The following is a 9,086-nucleotide window of genomic DNA, read 5'->3' as shown; positions in this document are numbered from 1 at the left end:
ACCCAAAGTACCCACACAGTGCCATCTGTCGGCTAGCTTCAGCAGTACACTAAATTCTTCAATAAAACTTCATCTTCATCTGTACCTGCAGCCTGGCCTCAAAGAATAGATGTATCATAGTAAATGTAAATCCGTGACACCGAAATTAGCACAATATCACGTTTGGTATGGTTACATAAGACAAAAGGTTACTTTCCATTTTATCTGTTGTCTGTAGCTTGTGAGTTGTGTAAACACTTTGTTGCTTTTATGTATTCTGTTTTGTTGCTTTGCATGTACTCATTTGTTGTCTGTTTTGTTATTGTAATTGTTTTTAATAATAACCAGCCCAGGGACTGCGGATGAAAATTTGCCGGCTGGCTAAAACCGGCACTTTTACTGAAATGTTGATTCATGTGCACTGTCCCTGTAAAGATAAACTCAAACTGTCATGCCTGCTCCCGCTCTCCTTCTCTGGCGCTCGAGGGCACCAGGCTGCCCTTAATTACGCACACCTGTCAACATCATTACGCGCAGCAGCGCTCATTGGACTCACCCCGAATATAATTGTCTGCTCCCCCGTTTGTTCCCTGTGTCTGCATTGATGTCGTTATTTTGTCCCCTGTCCAGACACTGTTCCTGTCCCGTTTCATGTCCATTATCTATTAAATGTTTTCCCTGTGCCTGCTTCCTGTCTCCAGCGTCGATCCTCACACAAACTCAAACTTAAGCCCCAAAAAATGAAAGGAGGGAGGATGACTAGGCGTCAGATGCAAATGTCTGGCAACCCGAAGGTTGCATGTTCGAATCACATCACAGATCACTTTAGTATTTTAGAAACGACTTACTACTTTTAGGCTATTTTGCAACTACTTAGCATGTTGGCTAACCCTTCCCCTAACCCCTAGCTAAAGTTTGCCACGTAGCTAATGTTAGCCACAACAAAGTGGAATGGACATCCACAAATTAATACATACCATATGAAATGTAACATATCATAATAAATAGAGGGAGACATATTTGCAATCCAATGTAGCATTAAACTTAATTATGCAACTCTAGCCTACAACCAATTTCACATTGGAGTAATAGCAATTCACCCTTTGAAGGCGGAAAAAAGTTAAACTTCCACCAAGCACATCACTTAACCTCTGACCCTGTGACTTGATAATGAAACAGGGTCACGGGCAAGTCACAGTAGCCTTATCCTGCCTGTCTCATACGGTCTATGGTCTCTCAGCAGGAAACACAATAGAATGCTCATTCTGATGCTCAATTCTCAATTCTGATGCTCAATTGCCAACGTCAGCACATTGTTCCTTGGCATGCACCAACCCGTTTGTCATGACACTCTATACCTTAATGCACTACTTCTGACATCATAGCCTACAGGTTATGGCAGTGGCAGACAGATGGACTAGGAGTGGCAGTTGCAGACGGATGCTGCCTGGGAAACAATGCTTCATGGTGCACCACTACACACATACACAGATGGATGTTGTCTCCCCCAACTCAGTCAGCCATGAGAGGAGAGAGAAAGGGGTGCGTCTGCATATTCTACCCTGAGGCAACATGTCCAGAAACACACAATGAATCAGAGAGAGTTATGAAAAATGTTCTCATTCATTTAATTAATGTTCTATTTCAAGCCATACTCCAGTCAGAGCCTGATTTTTTTCCTTCACTTCTGTATCACTTCAAAAGGGACTGGGAAAAGAGAACACAGACACTGTCTAGAGACATGCAGTCCCTTAGTGTAGATAACTGCAGTAATGGAGTGCCATGGTCTACCCTTTCCAGTCCCTGCCTCTAGTCTGAAGTGCTTACTGTCATGTCACAGTGGAGATGGAACAGCAGAGCAGATATTACCCACAGAGAGGTGTTATTCCCATTCTGACAGGCCAATGTATTGGGCCATTATATTTTGAATGAGAAGAGATAGAACATATACTGTACACATCCATTGTCTTTGAGCAGAGCTCCCGAGTGGCGCAGTGTCTAAGGCACTGCATCTCAGTGCTAAAGGCGTCACTACAGACCCTGGTTTGATTCCAAGCTGTATCACAAATGGCTGTGATTGGAGTCCCATAGGGCAGCGCACAATTGGCCCAGTATCATCCGGGTTAGGGTTTGGCCGTGGTAGTCAGTATTTGTACATGTATTCTTAATGGTCTGCCTAGTTGAATAAAAAACAAATAAAAGGTGCTAGATGTCAAAGTAAATGTTTACCAGCAAAAAAGACCCTTAGGTCTTCATATTATGAGCGACGTCTAAAAAAGAAAAAAAGAAAAACAACCATCCCAGCTAACAAACTTCCCCACAACGTAAGAGAACGTTCCCTTATGTAACGAGTCGAGAAATGTTTAATAAAACGAGACAACATAACAGTGGCGTTTACGCATGAACAATACTGACTGAGGAAGGAACACAAGGGAGTGAGATATAGGGGAGGTAATCAGGAAGGTAATGGAGTCCAGGTGAGTAACATGATGATCTGCAGGTGCGCTTAATAGACCAATAAGAAAAGAGATCCAAACCTCTCTGCCAATAACAGCTTGTTTCTAGTTTTCTAAGGATTAGAAGAAAATTCCATCAATGTCACACCAAACATACACAGAAAATGGTTGCCATGTTCTCAGAATATAATATACATCGATATTCTGATATTCTTTGAGTTAATTTGGGAAACATAAACTCAATAAAGCCAAAACTTTCCCATGGTGCCCCCTGTTAATGAGTTAATAATTACCTGATTCATTTAATCACGTAATTATAGACCGTTAATCATTCAATAAGCAGCAGTTGTCACATTAATCAATAAAACGTGACGACACCACGTTCTGGGTAAGTTCCGTTTAACATTAAGGGAATGAATTCTTGGAAACAGTCCTTGACATTACTGGCACATTGCTATGAAAACATTGGATAATGACCGAATGTGACTTAAGGTGTCACATCTACACCCGCTCCTCCCCTCTGGCGTTCGACATCGTCGGTATACAAACCACCAGTCCTGGGACCCATCATTACGCACAGCTGGCATCAATCATTACGTGCACCTGCAGATCATCGTGATACTCACCTGGACTCTATTACCTTCCTGATTACCTCCGCTATATCTGTCACTCCCTTGGGTTCCTTCCTCAGTCAGTATTGTTCCTGTGTTCAAGCGTAAACGCCACTGTTATGTTGTCTTGGTTGTTGTTTTATTAAACGTTTCTCTAAATGCTTCTCGACTCACAGCATCATCGTTACAGAATACTGACTTAAACAATGGAAGCAGCAGGAAAACCGAATATCTCCCAGACGGTCAACAAGCAGGGTTACCTTCTACGTCAACAACATGACCAACTGGCACGGCTATGGAAGAGGCTCTTCACAGTTTGCAACGTCTCAAACACACCCTGGGGCGTTGCATTCAGCTAGCAGAGGATACTCTACAATCAGCCGACCCAGCGAGCCAGCTCAGCAACCCGCTCAGGTCAGTGATGCCCGTTTGTCACTCCCAGATAAATATGACGGTACCCCATCTACATGCTGTGGCTTTCTACTTCAGTGCTCCCTCGACTTTACACATCAGTTGCGAGCCTCCACTAGCGAGAGGTCCAAGGTTGCAACGGTTATTTCTCTAATGACTGAGTGGGCTACGGCTGTCTAGGAGAGTGGAGAGGATGATCTAGATTCCTGTGAGGGGTTCATGGCTCTGATTTTTAAATGTACCTTCGCTCATCCCCCCCGGAGGGCAGAGAGGGAGGGTGAGCGTCTACTTCAATTACAGCAGGGGGACCAGACGGCTGCGCTCACCTTCCGGACAGTAGCAGCATCCAGTGGATGGAATGAGCCAGCGCTTCGTACACTATTCAGAAGAGGTCTGCACGAGGAGGTCCAGACAGAACTGGCCTGTCGAGACGACAACCTCACCTTGGATGCACTCATTGTGATGGCCATCCTTCTGGATAACTAACTTTGGGATCGTCGGTACTAAGATGCAATCCAACAAGGGTTCATCCGCACATCCACTTCTCCTGCGTCGGCTGGTTTCTTCTTCGTGGCCAAGAAGGTTGGAGGGTTACTTCCATGCATTGACTACAGAGGACTCAATAAGATTACACGAAGTATCGGTACCCTCTCCCGTTGGTGCCGGCAGCTATCAAACCACTACACAGGGCCCTATTCTTTACCAAACTGGACCTGCAGAGTGCTTACAATCTCATCTGCATCCGGGAGGAGGATGAGTGGAAGACTGCTTTTAGCACGATGTCTGGTCACTAAGAGTACTCGGTGATGCCACTTGGCTTAGCCAAAGCCCCGCCAGTGTTCCAGGCATTCGTTAACGAGGTGTTCAGGGACATGCACGGACGTCAGGTGGTTGTGTACATCGATGACATCTTGACATCTATTCGTCTACCCTGGAGGATCACATCACTCACGTTCGAGCAGTCCTGGAATGCCTCCTGGCTAACCACCCGTTCATCAAGGCTGAGTAGTGCCAATTTCATCAGAGGGCTGTCTGCTTCTTAGGCTACCAAATCAGCCCGCAGGGAGTGAGGATGGACGACAAGAAGGTAGATGTGGTCAGGTCATGGTCAGTCCCAACCACCATAAAGGGGTCACAAAGGTTTTGGGGTTTTTCCAACTTCTCCCGCTGATTGATCAGGAACTTCAGCTGTCGTCACTCCTCTTACCTTTCTCCTTAAGGGAGTGACCCATAGGTTGGTGTGGAGCCCAGCGGCTGACGCCTTCTGTCTACTCAAGGGACATTTCACCTCCACTCCATTGCTCAAACACCCAGATCCCACGATATGCTTTGTGGTGGAGGTGAACGCTTCAGAGGTAGGCATGGAGGCAGTTCTGTCTCAACGACAGTGTAATCCACATAAGTTGTACCCGTGTGCGTATTACTCTAAGAACCCTGCAGAGAAGATTTACGACGTCGGTGATCGTGAGCTCCTAGCGGTGAAGTTGGCATTAGAGGAGTTGACACACTGGCTGGAGGGTGCCAAGGAACCATTCGTCATTCTCACCGACCATCGCAACCTGGAGCACATACGGACAGTGAGGAGGCTGAATTCGTGCCAAGCAAGGTGGCCCTTCACAAGGTTTGACTTCACGCTGACCCATCGCCCAGGTTCTAAGAACATCAAGGCCGATGTCATGTCTCTACGATTCGGGAGAGGGTCCTGTCCAGAATGCGTCCATAATACCATTTTCCCATGTCTTTGCTCCTTTAGTCGGGGACGTAGATGTGGACATCCACCAGGCTCTGGAGAGGGAGCCCGCACCCACTAACTGTCCTCCCGAGCGCATCTACGTCCCTAGAGGGATAAGGGACCGGCTGCTTACCTGGGCACACACAGCTGTTGTCACTGGACATCCAGGTATTTCTCACACTACCCAATCCAACTCTGAGAAATACTGGTGGCCCACCTTGGCGCAGTAATCGTGTTCCGTATGTGCCCAAACCAAATTTCCCTCCGGAACGTTCCAGCAGGGAAGCTCCTTCCCCTTCCTGTGCCTCAGCGTCCCTGGTCCCATCTATCCATTGACTTTGTTACTGATCTCCCCTCCCCTGGTTGTGGATAGATTTTCAAAAACCTGTCATTGAAATCCCTCTTTCTGGTATTTCTACTGCTCTCCAAGTCGCTGAGGCACTCTTCCAGCAGGTCTTCTGGAATTCCTGGAGGACATCGTCTCTGACCGTGAAAAAGCCTTTATGGAGAAGCTCGGGGTCACGGCCAGGTGGAGAGGATGAACCAAGAGCTGGGGAGGTTCCTGAGGAGTCACTGTCAGGACCTGCAGGGAGAGTGGGCTCGATTCCTTCCATGGGCAGAGTACGCCCAGAACTTGCTACGTCACTCCTCCTTTGGGTTGACCCCCTTCCAGTGTGTTCTGGGTTTTCAACCAGCCCTGGCTCCGTGGACCCTGGGTCAGACCGACACTCCTGCGGTTGATGAGTGGTTCCGGCGCGCAGAAGAATTGTGGAGCGACGCTCACGTGAGACTTCAGTGTGCCGTCCACTGTCAGAAGGTCCAGGAAGACCATCACCACAGTGCGACCCCTGTGTTCCACCCTGGGGATCATGTCTGGCTTTCTACCAGGAACCTCCCACTCTGCCTGCCCTGCAAGAAACTGAGCACCCGGTTTGTGGGGCCGTTCAAGGTTCTCCGGAGGGTCAACGAGGTCACGTATAGGTTACAGCTTCCCAGTCACTACCGTATCTCACCTTTTCATGTTTTCCTTCTCTGGCCGGTGGTTCCTGGTCCCCTCGACACCCCCTTGGACATCGAGGGGAGTCCAGCATATGCTGTCAGATCCCTACTGGACTCCCGACGTCGTGGGGCTCGGCTCCAGTACCTGGTGGACTGGGAGGGGTATGGCCCAGAGGAGCGGTGTTGGGTTCCGGTGGACATTCTGGATCCCAACATCATCCGTGATTTCCACCTTCGCCACCTGGACCGGCTTGCTCCTCGTCCTCGGGGTCGTCCCTTTGGTCAGCGTTGTCCTGCGGCGGAAGCTGAGAGTCGCGTCTACTCCCACTCCTCCGGCGTTCGACGTCGCGGTATACTAACTACCGATCCATCATTACACACACCTGGCATCCATCATTAACCTCTACCGCTTCTCTCTCCCGGATCCGGCATCAAAAAAGCTGACTAGCATAGCCTAGCCTAACGGGACAGGGATATCATATAATATAATTTTCATGAAATCACAAGTCCAATACAGCAAATGAAAGATAAACATCTTGTGAATCCAGCCATCATTTCCGATTTTTTAAATGTTTTACAGCGAAAACACAATATGTATTTCTATTAGCTAACCACAATAGCCAAACACACAACCGCATATTTTCACCATGTTTCCACCGCATAGGTAGCTTTCACAAAACCGACAAAATAGAGATAAAATTAGTCACTAACCAAGAAACAACTTCATCAGATGACAGTCTTATAACATGTTATACAATACATTTATGTTTTGTTCGAAAATGTGCATATTTGAGGTATAAATCATAGTTTTACATTGCAGCCACCATCAAAAATAGCACCAAAGCAGCCAGAATAATTACAGAGAGCAACGTGAAATACATAAATACTCATCATAAAACATTTATGAAAAATACATGGTGTACAGCAAATGAAAGATAAACATCTTGTGAATCCAGCCAATATTTCCGATTTTTTTAAGTGTTTTACAGCGAAAACACAATATAGAATTATATTAGCTTACCACAATAGCCAAACACACAAACGCATTTATTCACCGCAAAGGTAGCTTTCGCAAAAACCAGCAAAAGATATAAAATTAATCACTAACCTTTGGACAACTTCATCAGATGACAGTCTTATAACATCATGTTATACAATACATTTATGTTTTGTTCGAAAATGTGAATATTTATAGCTACAAATCCTGGTTATACATTGTGAATACGTAGCAACGATTCACCAGAATCTCCGGAGATATTTTGGACACTCACCTAATCTGACCAAAGAACTCATCATAAACTTTAAATAAAAATACTTGTTGTATGGCAAATGAAAGATACACTGGTTCTTAATGCAACCGCTTCTTAATGCAACCGCTTGAATTCGCGCCACAATGCTAGCCAAGGTTGCTAACATTCCCATCCTCTCTTGGCGCAAAGAACGGAAAACTCCAAAAGTCCCAATAAACATTGAATAAACTGATAAAACTCGGTTGAAAAAACCTACTTTATGATGTTATTATCATATGTATCAAATAAAATCAGAGCCGGAGATATGCGCGTGTATACCGAACGCTTTTCAGAAGACAATGTCGAGCTCCCCAGCTCGCCTTCGAAGACAAAGAAAATACCGGACCTGTCACTCCAAAAGCTCTTATTCGACCTCAGATCAAGCTAGACACCCCATTCCACCTTCCACTGCCTGTTGACATCTAGTGGAAGGCGTATGAAGTGCATACATATCGATAAATAAAAGCCAGTTGAATAGGCAGGCCCTGAAACAGAGCCTCGTTTTCAGATTTTTCACTTCCTATGTGGAAGTTTGCTGCCAAATGAGTTCTGTTTTACTCACAGATATAATTCAAACAGTTTTAGAAACTTCACAGTGTTTTCTATCCAATAGTAATAATAATATGCATATTGTATAATCTAGAATAGAGTACGAGGCAGTTTAATTTGGGCACGATTTTTTCCAAAGTGAAAACAGCGCCCCCCTATTGACAAGAAGTTAACTAATTTACCACCTGGTGATGTCACCAGACAGGCCAAAACTCCATCCCACCAAAACAGGCTGAAATGTAGTACTCTAAATGGGCATTATCACCATTTTCACAATTTCAAAGTATTATTCCAACCTCATAGGGTGGAAATACAGTAGATGTAAAACCCAGGAATATTGTTTGGTAATTTTTTGTATTGTTTAAAAAGGTTTAAACGATACAAATAAATCATACAATTTCTTGTGAATTCACAATGCAGGTATGGTCCTGCATATGACCGCTAGGGGGCTATGCAGTTCCATCTACCGCGGTCATGGCTACCAAACGGCGCTCACCTTATTGCTGCCCCTCCACTCACTCAGCAATGATGCAGTTATTAGATTCCTCTGTGTGCCTCTCCTCCATGATCTCAGTGGTCAGTACATGGGACTTCCTGTCCCACTTTTCATCAATGTGATGGCTCGTTGCAGTGATGTATGACATCGCGTTCATAGACATCCAACAATCTGTTGTTAACGCCATGTATGGGGTGTTTGAGAGCTCGTGCTTTGTACTTGCAGAGCAATCATTGTAGAATTTCTCAATTCGGACCGTCGTGGTTTTTCGACATGGCATCTTGTAGTCTGGATCTAGATACGCCATCAGGACATTGAAGCCGCATACTTTACCATTGACAATGGCTGCATATCAACTGCAATCATTTCTGTAATCGCCCTGTGATTTTCTCACTCCATCCTTTATCGAAATTCCTTCGTGTGAAGAGCCTGTCTAATGTCTGTGGTTGGTGGCCTCCACTGCTGCCAGCAACGATTTGGGTCTCGCAGTGCCTCCCTTTCAGATGGTTAAAGATACACTCTTGGGATCTTAAGTGCTTACAAATTCGTAACATACTGTACAAA

This window comes from Salvelinus namaycush, chromosome 14 (assembly GCF_016432855.1).
Source record: "Salvelinus namaycush isolate Seneca chromosome 14, SaNama_1.0, whole genome shotgun sequence".
Classification (NCBI taxonomy): Eukaryota; Metazoa; Chordata; class Actinopteri; order Salmoniformes; family Salmonidae; genus Salvelinus; species Salvelinus namaycush.
This window is presented reverse-complemented; position numbering follows the sequence as displayed.